General features: G+C 37.0%; 1 protein-coding gene across 1 annotated transcript in view; it reads left to right on the top strand.

Moving 5' to 3' along the window:
- Positions 1-2,401: 2,401 nt before the first annotated feature.
- The window catches only part of LOC133540412 (excitatory amino acid transporter 1-like), a 32,540-nt gene continuing 23,603 nt past the window's right edge, over positions 2,402-11,338 (top strand). Inside the window, exons 1-2 of the mRNA XM_061882994.1 lie at positions 2,402-3,277; positions 3,346-3,399. The gene's annotated coding sequence lies outside the window, so the exon portion shown is untranslated. The remainder of the gene's footprint in view (positions 3,278-3,345; positions 3,400-11,338) is intronic.

Below are 11,338 nucleotides of genomic sequence, written 5' to 3'. Positions count from 1 at the left end.
TATATGTGTGTACATATGTATGTATATAAATATGCAGTATGTATATGTATGTATATATATATGCACTGTATATATGTGTGTATGTATATATACAAACAATTATATATGTGTATATATATATATATATATATATATATATATATATATATATATATATATATATATATATATATATATGTGTGTGTATATCATAAGAGACATGCACCATATGTGCTGTACTTAATTTTTTAGCATCTGAACGCTGTCGGTCGATTTGTGGACCCACTTGTTCCTTTGACAAATAATTGATGAGCTGTGTGTGTGTGTGTGTGTGTGTGTGTGTGTGTGTGTGTGTGTGTGTGTGTGTGTGTGTGTGTGTGTGTGTGTTTGAAGGAAGCATGGTCCATTCCACTCACCTGGACAATTCTACTACTGTTGCACAAAGTTATGATCCAATAAAGTCTGCCCAGGCTGACAATGTGAGTTTGTTGCCACTAATAAGACAAGATGAAGACGCCTGGGGTTGCTAGGTAACTAATGGACCCCCTAAGGGGTTGCAGGGGCCATGCAAATTCATCGCAGGCAATAATGACACACACATTATCGGTGGCGACTATTCATAATTTTGTAACCAAGGCCTCAAAGATAACTTCAGCCCTAATTAAGATGCTCGTAATGTTTATGTCAGCAGAAATTGAAACCTGGAGTATTGCCGTCTGCGGGCGTGTGAATAATGCGTCTAAACGTGGATCATACGTGATGCCTTCCTCCCACATTATGGCAGGATAATTCTGTTGCCATGGTAATGCAATCTGTTCATCACTTCGGTAACACGCCTTCACACGCTGGATGTAAATCTTTGCAAATCAAATATGTCTTCTTTGCCTTCCTATAGAGTCAATCTACTACTTTTGCAGATGACGTCGTCACTAAGCAGTGAAAGAAAAGAAAACAGCTAAAAGTCACAATTGTTAGGATTGGAAAATATTCAAAAAATCATCTTAATATTTTCACACACAGGCCAAATTAGTGTGTGAGTGTGAATGTTGTCTGTCTATCTGTGTTGGCCCTGCCATGAGGTGACGACTTGTCCAGGGTGTACACCGCCTTCCGCCCGAATGCAGCTGAGATAGGCTCCAAATCCCACCCCCCCAAAACGACCCTGAAAGGCACATAGCGGTAGAAAATGGATGGATGGATCTTAATATTTTAACATTTTTAATTGAGTACAAAAATAAGTAATCACGCTAAATATTTCTCTATTTTGTTTCCTTTTAAACCCCCATTATTTACTTTTTACTCTTTTTTAAATTGACCTCAACTCTGTACACTGCTGCTGGAATTTTAATTTTCCTGAAGGAACTCTCAGGAATCAATAAAGTACTATCTATCTATCTATCTATCTATCTATCTATCTATCTATCTATCTATCTATCTATCTATCTATCTATCTATCTATCTATCTATCTATCTATCTATCTATCTATCTATCTATCTATCTATCTATCTATCTATCTATCTATCTATCTATCTATCTATCTATCTATCTATCTATCTATCTATCCATCCATCCATCCATCCATCCATCCATCCAAACCAAAATGGGACAAAAGTATTTGAATCAAGCTTTGAATGTGAGTCTGAACATTCTGTATTTGTTAAAACAACTAAATGTGTTTTTTTTATTTAGGTTTTAAATTTATTTAAACATTTTTTATTGTTTTATTTAAAAATATATACATTTAATCTATTTAAAAAATCTATATTTAATAATTTTTTGTTGTTTTTATTCATTTTATTTTAATTTTTTTTTCCATTGGGTATACAACTTACTGTTCCAGATCACAATAAGATTGTTTTTAATAATAAGATAAACATATTAAATAACGTTAACCCAGTTCCTCCCCCCACCAAAGAAGTTAAATATGTATATATATATATATATATATATATATATATATTTTTTTTTTTTTTTAAAAACGTATTACAAAAAGTTGGTGGATAGGTTCCAAATAATAATTTATTATTTATTAGTTCATTAATAATATTTAATGTATTATTATTTTACTTTGAACTTTTGAAAAGGACCTCAGGAAGACCAGCCTGGCGTTTGTGTGTCAGCTAATGGGGATCCTCAATAAACAATAATCATAAAAACAACAGTTAGGGTTCTCAAAAATGTTATATATTTCCCTCCCACACATTTTTTTTCTATTTTTATTGGAAGTATTAGGAGGAGTTGCTAAATCAAGCAAAAAAACCAGACTTATTGCACGTGAGTCTGTTGACTCGGCAGCTGTTAAAAAAATTCAAATGTTTTTTTTTTTATTAGGTTAGATATGTGTTTATTTTTCAATGTATTTTCTTCTTCGACAAATATTTATTTATTTATTATTATTTTTTTTTTTTAAATATTAGGATGAGTTGCTGGGAATTTACAAAAAATACAATCACATACTCCTACCCCAAAATGGTATCATTGTTAAAAATGTTTATGTTTTTTATAGTAAGACTGGTTTCTGGAAAGTACCAACAGTTTAAATACAATTACCCAACAGTCTGTATAAAGAAATAATATGTAAGTACACACAAAATGTCAATAATTGTAAGAAGTAAAGATAAACAAATGAAGTGAACTTGATGTATTTAATGATCGTTGTTTGGAATGAGTTGAGCCACATTGACTGATGCTGAGGGATCAGTGGGACTAATAATGATAGCGAGTGCAAGTAAGTAGTCCAAAAGTATGTTTTAGTGTTGAAGTACTTGTGCAAACGTGCTGAGTGGGCAGCGGGCGGTCAAAGAGTTACACACGAGCAATGATGAGATGCACGTCGTCATAGCAATGGTGCGAGAGCACAGGAAGCTTCCAGCGCCGGCTCAGTGGGAAAGTAGCAAGGACAGGAGAAGGATGCTGCCTTTGGTCTCCTCACGGGCGAAAGGTGCTGGACTCCATGAACTAACCTTGTCTGTCTTCTAGTGTTGCTGGCAGCGTCAGGTAGTTCCTCCTCAAGATCTCCTCCAGCTGTCCGTCTTGTCAGGTAGTTCCTCCTCGAGATCTCCTCAAGATCTCCTCCAGCCGTCCTCCTCGTCAGGTAGTTCCTCCTCAAGATCTCCTCCAGCCGTCCTCCTTGTCCCACACACACACAAGCTGATACTTGCCGGAAGCTTGATGGAGCGAGGTGGACGGGTGCTGCTGTGAGGAAGTGTGGAGCGTGTGTGCAACAGCACTTACTTACTTACTTACTTCACAGTCTGCTGGAGAGAAGACGGCGGACACGGCGGTCCCTCAGCTCAGGTGTGTTGGACTTTTTCCACGTGGTCACATGACCTTCTGGAATGACACTTTTCATCCTTACTTTGTAGCTTCTTCAAGATAACAACACTCAAGACCTCCTGACAGCTTGAACACAACCAAAGGTATCGATACATACATTTATACTGTACATCCATCTATACATACATCTATACATACATTTATACTGTACATCCATCTTTACATACATCTATACATAAATACATACATCTATACATACATTTATACATCCATCTTTACATACATCTATGTATACATCTTTACATACATCTATATATACATCTTTACATACATCTATATATACACATTTATACATACATATATATAAACATCTATACATACATATTAACATACATCTTTACATACATCTATACATACATTTATACATCCATCTTTACATACATCTATGTATACATCTTTACATACATCTATACATACATCTATATAAACATCTATACATACATATTAACATACATCTATACATACATATTAACATACATCTATGTATACATATTAACATACATCTGTGTATATATCTTTACATACATCTATATATACATCTTTACATACATCTATATATACATCTTTACATACATCTATATATACACATTTATACATCCATCTATATAAACATCTATACATACATATTAACATACATTTATACATACATATTTACATACATCTATACATCCATCTTTACATACATCTATGTATACATCTTTATATATATCTCTATATACATCTTTACATACATCTATATATACATTTATACATCCATCAATATAAACATCTATACATACATATTTATATAAATCTATACATCCATCTATACATATCTTTACATCTATATATACTTTTATACATCTATATATATATATCTATACATCCATCTATATATATATATATATATATATATATATACATATATACATACATCCATCTGTACATATATATTTAAATACATCTATATAAACATCCATACATACGTCTCTATATCCATTTATACATCCATCTATATATATACATCTATCCTTGCATCTTTACATACATCTATATATACTTTTATACATCTATATATATATATATCTATACATCCATCTATATATATATATACATACATACATACATCTGTACATATATATTTAAATACATCTATATAAACATCCATACATACGTCTCTATATCCATTTATACATCCATCTATATATACATCTATCCTTGCATCTTTACATACATCTATATATACATCTATATAAACATTTATGCATCCATCTATATTTATACATCCATTTATACATTCATCTATATATGTATATCTATACATACCAATCCATGTCACACCGGGACATGGATTGGTTTTGCTTCTTCCACGCAAAGGATGATTGGCACGAATCAGACGAGAGTGTGAGTACATGGTTGTTTATTTGAATACTAAATACAAAAACAAACAAACTAAGGGCGCTCACAAGGAGGTACAAAACTTGGCTACAAAAATACAAACAGGAAAACAAAACACCTGCTCGATGGCATGAAAGACAATGAACTTTAAACTTAAACTTGCACTGTGGCAGAACTATGAACAACTAAAACAAAAACACTTACTGTGACCGAAACAAGGAGGCAGGGATAGCAAGATGTGTTGCAGGTAATTGTGGGTGCGTGAAGGCATGAAGGCAAGCAAAATGCAGGCAAAGTTCCCATGACGATGAACAGAAAGCAAATGACATAAATAGTGGCCGTGGTAACTAGAAACAGGTGTAAGAGCTGAGGGACGGGGCGTGACTAGGAGGGCAGGGTGAAAATCAATGAGTTGTCATGGCAACAAAAACAAACCAGGGAGTGCAAAACGGAACAAGAGTCCAGAAAACAAAACAAAACATGATCAAACATAAAACCAGATTAACAGGCATGGCAACATCTTGACATCCATCTATATATATATCTATACATCCATATTTACATTCATCTATATATACATCTATACATCCATATTTACATTCATCTATATATACATCTATACATCCATATTTACATCCATCCATATATACATCTATACATACATATTTACATTCATCTATATATACATCTATACATACATATTTACATTAATCTATACATACATCAACACATACATCTATATATCCACATTTACATACATGTATACATACATCTATATATCCATCTATACATATTGATTGATATATATATGTATATTTTTTGATATATTTTTATTTCAAATATGCAAAAAAAACAAGAGCAAGCATGATCGAATAGCATTAACAGCCATTATAACAAAATGAAAACCATGGAGAATAAAATAAAAATAAAAAAATCGAAAAGCAAACGAAAGCAAATGAGCATTGGAATTACCATACCTCATTCACATACATCTATATATACATCTTTACATACATTTACATATACATACATCTGTACATACATCTATAGATTCATCTATATATATATACATACATACATACATCTACTGTATATATATGTCTATACATACATCTATACATCATCCATCTATACATACATCTATATATACACGTCTATACATCCATCCATACATCCATCATCCATTTATACAACATCTATGCATGGTCCAGCTATACGTCATCTATATATCCATCAATACATTTGTTTTTTTATTTCATAGATCTATTCATCCATCCAACCATCCATCATCCAATGAGTAATTCATAAACATATTGATCCATCCATCCATCCATCCATCCATCCAGCTAGTTAGCATTGAAGGTACACGCAAACAAATCATGTTCCAAGTAAATTTCACTTTTTAAACAGTCTGAGGTCCTGTCACACTTTCATACAACACATAGACTTAGTCCACAAATATTCCCAGATGTGACTTTCAGGAAAATCTTTTTTTTTTTGGGCAGTGGACATTTTACACCATGTTTTTTATGCCTCCACAAGCTGTAGAAAGGATGGTCCCCACAAGTCACGAACAACAACTTGGTCCCCATTCCTAATGATAACCAGCGTGTGTGTGTGTGTGTGTGTGTGTGTGTGTGTGTGTGTGTGTGTGTGTGTGTGTGTTTGTTCTGGCAATGCTTACTTAATGGGGACATCGCTCTGTTTACACTTTTTAGGGAACTTCTGACGGTATGGGGACATGACAACAGGTCCCCTAAAAGGCAACCTTTTTAAATCATAGTCAGATCCATTCTGAAGATGCCTAAGTGACTTTTAAGCAATTTCATACAGCATGATTATAAAACATTATTACCTTAAAGTAAGATTCACATTCTGAATTTTCCATCCTTATTTTGGAGTTGCAGACAACTTCATTACTGCTAAATAGCAGTTTTCAGTCATGTCAGAGAAGATGCAGGATTTGCTTTAACGTTTAAGTGGTAAAACTTCCTATAAGAGGGCATCAGTAGTACTGTATTCTGAGGACCATGTCATATTTAATTGGACTTTTTTTTTTAAATGTTCCTCAGTAGTCACATACAAATGTGTGTGAATTATACTTAAATTTGGTCCCCTTGAACCATATTAACTCTTTGTCCCCCAGGGTCCCCAGTAAGATTGATCAGCACATTACTTCATCAATCCAGAGATTTAAAGACGTGTATGAGCTAACTGGGCAGTGGACATTTTACCTAATAGTTTTTATGCCTCCACAACCTGTAGAAAGGGTGGTCCCCACAAGTCATGAACAACAACTTGGTCCCCATTCCAAATGATAACCTAGTATGTGTGTGTGTGCGTTCTGGCAATGCTTACTTAATGGGGACAACACTCTGTTTACACAGTCACTTTTAGGGGACCTCTGACAGTATGGGGACAAAAAACTTTTTTTTTTTCAAATGGTCCTCAGTAGTCACGTACAAATTTGCGTGAATTATGCAAAATTATTGAAATTTGGTCCCCATGAACCATATTAACTCTTTGTCCCCCAGGGTCCCCAGTAAGAATGATCAGCACAATACTTCATCAATCCAGAGATTTAAAGACGTGTATGAGCTAACTGGGCAGTGGACATTTTACCTAATAGTTTTAATGCCTTCACAACCTGTAGAAAGGGTGGTCCCCACAAGTCATGAACAACAACTCGGTCCCCATTCCAAATGATAACCTAGTATGTGTGTGTGTGCGTTCTGGCAATGCTTACTTAATGGGGACATCGCTCTGTTTACACAGTCACCTTTAGGGGACCTCTGACGGTATGGGGACAAAAAAACTTTTTTTTAAAAATGGTCCTCAGTAGTCACGTACAAATTTGCGTGAATTATGCAAAATTATTGAAATTTGGTCCCCATGAACCATATTAACTCTTTGTCCCCCAGGGTCCCCAGTAAGTATGACCAGCACATTACTTCATCAATCCAGAGATTTAAAGACGTGTATGAGCTAACTGGGCAGTGGACATTTTACACCATTTTTTATGCCTCCACAACCTGTAGAAAGGGTGGTCCCCACAAGTCACGAACAACAACTTGGTCCCCATTCCAAATGATAACCTAGTATGTGTGTGTGTGCGTTCTGGCAATGCTTACTTAATGGGGACATCGCTCTGTTTACACAGTCACCTTTAGGGGACCTCTGACAGTATGGGGACAAAAACACTTTTTTTTTTTTTCAAATGGTCCTCAGTAGCCACGTACAAATTTGCGTGAATTATGCAAAATTATTGAAATTTGGTCCCCATGAACCATATTAACTCTTCATCCCCCAGGGTCCCCAGTAAGAGTGATCACCACATTACTTCATCAATCCAGAGATTTAAAGACGTGTATGAGCTAACTGGCCAGTGGACATTTTACACCATTTTTTTCATGCCTCCACAACCTGTAGAAAGGGTGGTCCCCACAAGTCACGAACAACAACTTGGTCCCCATTCCAAATGATAACCTAGTATGTGTGTGTGTGCGTTCTGGCAATGCTTACTTAATGGGGACATCGCTCTGTTTACACAGTCACCTTTAGGGGACCTCTGACAGTATGGGGACAAAAACACTTTTTTTTTTTTTCAAATGGTCCTCAGTAGCCACGTACAAATTTGCGTGAATTATGCAAAATTATTGAAATTTGGTCCCCATGAACCATATTAACTCTTCATCCCCCAGGGTCCCCAGTAAGAGTGATCACCACATTACTTCATCAATCCAGAGATTTAAAGACGTGTATGAGCTAACTGGCCAGTGGACATTTTACACCATTTTTTTCATGCCTCCACAACCTGTAGAAAGGGTGGTCCCCACAAGTCACGAACAACAACTTGGTCCCCATTCCTAATGATAACCAGTGTGTGTGCGTGTGTGTGTGCGTGTGTGTGTGCGTGTGTGTGTGCGTGTGCGTGTGTGCGTGTGTGTGTGTGTGTGTGTGTGTGTGTGTGTGTGTGTGTGTGTGTTTAAGAAGGTCAGACCGTTTGAGAAGCCTTTTCACGTCCGTCTGCTCATGAGAGCGAACTGTGCAGGATTCATCATCATTGGATGTCTCTCTCTCTCTCTCTCTCTTTCTCACACACACACACACACACACACACACACACACACACACACACACACACACACACACACTGCACTCTTCACAGTGTCACACAACATAGATGGAATTGTTCTGACATCGACACCAAACCATGAGCGGTGAGTTTGTGACTCTTTCTGCTGTGCTGGAACATTCTATCTTGTGACATCAATAACGTGTAGTTGGTTAAGTAATCTGATGTAAGAAGTATGTTGTGATATTAATAAGGTGTACTTGGTTAAGTAATCTAATTATGTTGTGTCCTGGTGTGTTTTGACACGGTGGTCTAAAGGGTGTCTTCTCTTGAGGTGTGAAATGCTGCACACCTTCATTAGCAGCAGCACACAAGTATGTTGTTTAAAAGTACAAATCAGGTCGTAAACAGCAGTGTCAATTAGTTGAAAGGACCGTATTTTTCTATAAGGCGCACTTAAAATACTTTATCCTTCACGCCTAACGTACGGAATAATTTTGGTTGCGCTTTTGGTCCGTGGTGAAATGATAAGTGTGACCTGTAGATGGCAGTCACACATAAGAATTATGTGGAGACTGCAATATGATGGCAGTCACATACGTATGTCTTACCTTATACACACACCATAATAATACTCCTATGTTTAATTCACCGACAATCCATCAAGTGGTGTGGCTTCATAGCTTACCAAAGTCCTACTAAAACCTTTTGATAGATTTTTGAGCTTGTGTAATGTTCTATATTTTATAATAGAACATTTAAAATGTTGGTGTATACTTGAGTCATTTGTAGTTAAAGTTAAAGTACCAATTATTGTCACACACACACACACACACACACACGAGGTGTGGCAAAATTATTCTCTGCAATTGACCCATCACCCTTCATCACCCCCTGGGGGATGAGGGGAGCAGTGAGCAGCAGTGGTGGCCGCGCCCAGGAATCATTTTTGGTGATTTAACCCCCAATTCCAACCCTTGATGCTGAGTGCCAAGCAGGGAGATAATGGGTCCATCCATCCATTTTTCTACCGCTTGTCCGTTTTGTGCGGAAGGCGGGGTGCACCCTGGACAAGTCGCCATCTTATTTCACCAGTGCCAAATAAAATTGCTTCCAGGTCGGTAAGCAAAACCAGAATTATCCCGCACATTCGGCGCACCGGGTTGTCAGAATCAGAATCAAAATCAGAAATACTTTAATAATCCCTTAGGGGAAATTAATATTTTCAGCACAATTCCATTGAAGATCAGACAGACATTACAGGGAGACAGAACAAGATCACACATTGCAGGGAGACAGAACAGGATCAAACATTACAGGGAGACGGAACAGGATCAAACATTGCAGGGAGACAGAACAGGATCAAACATTACAGGGAGACAGAACAGGATCAAACATTGCAGTGACACAGAACAAGATCAAACATTACAGGGAGACAGAACAGGATCAAACATTACAGGGAGACAGAACAGGATCAAACATTAAAGGGAGACAGAACAGGATCACACATTGCAGGGAGACAGAACAGGATCACACATTACAGGGAGACAGAACAGGATCAAACATTACAGGGAGACAGAACAGGATCAAACATTACAGGGAGACAGAACAGGATCAAACATTGCAAGGAGACAGAACAGGATCAAACATTGCAGGGAGACAGAACAAGATCAAACATTACAGGGAGACAGAACAGGATCAAACATTAGAGGGAGACAGAACAGGATCAAACATTACAGGGAGACAGAACAGGATCACACATTGCAGGGAGACAGAACAGGATCAAACATTACAGGGAGACAGAACGGGATCACACATTGCAGGGAGACAGAACAGGATCAAACATTGCAGAGAGACAGAACAGGATCAAACATTGCAGGGAGACAGAACAGGATCAAATATTACAGGGAGACAGAACAGGATCAAACATTACAGGGAGACAGAACAGGATCAACCAGACAGAACAGTATCAAACAGTACAGGGAGACGGAACAGGATCAAACATTACAAGGAGACAGAACAGGATCAAACATTACAGGGAGACAGAACAGGATCAACCAGACAGAACAGGATCAAACATTACAGGGAGACAGAACAGGATCCCACATTGTAGGGTTGGGGTGGAGAAAATAAATATTCAATCCAAGCCTGGGCCCCTGGAGAGGGGGTCCAGACTGAGGCCAAGGGGAAAAAAATCTCATACTCATAGCCATTGCACACATAAGCATGTTAGTGCACCTTATAGTCCGGAAAATGCGGAACTTTTTGAGCACATTCAGCGACATCACGAAAGTAATAATAACCGTGGCCATTTTTGGTCACAATTACCGTGATAGGAAATGTTAATTTGCGTTATATGATGATGTTTCCACGAGATGTTGCGAATTTGTCAGGTTACAGACGCCTCAGGACCCCTGACCCATCACAACAGACTAAGCACAATGGTGGCCGTCGGCCATTGCAGATTTTGTGTAACATTTCAAGAGAATCCCAACATAACTGAAACAGCTCGGGAAATATGTCGTTGTGACTGGAAATAAAGAACAGACATCATCAAAGCCATTAAAGAG

The sequence above is a fragment of the Nerophis ophidion genome, linkage group LG22 (assembly GCF_033978795.1).
Source record: "Nerophis ophidion isolate RoL-2023_Sa linkage group LG22, RoL_Noph_v1.0, whole genome shotgun sequence".
Classification (NCBI taxonomy): domain Eukaryota; kingdom Metazoa; phylum Chordata; class Actinopteri; order Syngnathiformes; family Syngnathidae; genus Nerophis; species Nerophis ophidion.
Note: the sequence above shows the minus strand (reverse complement) of the source record. Positions and strands in the feature narration are given on the sequence as shown.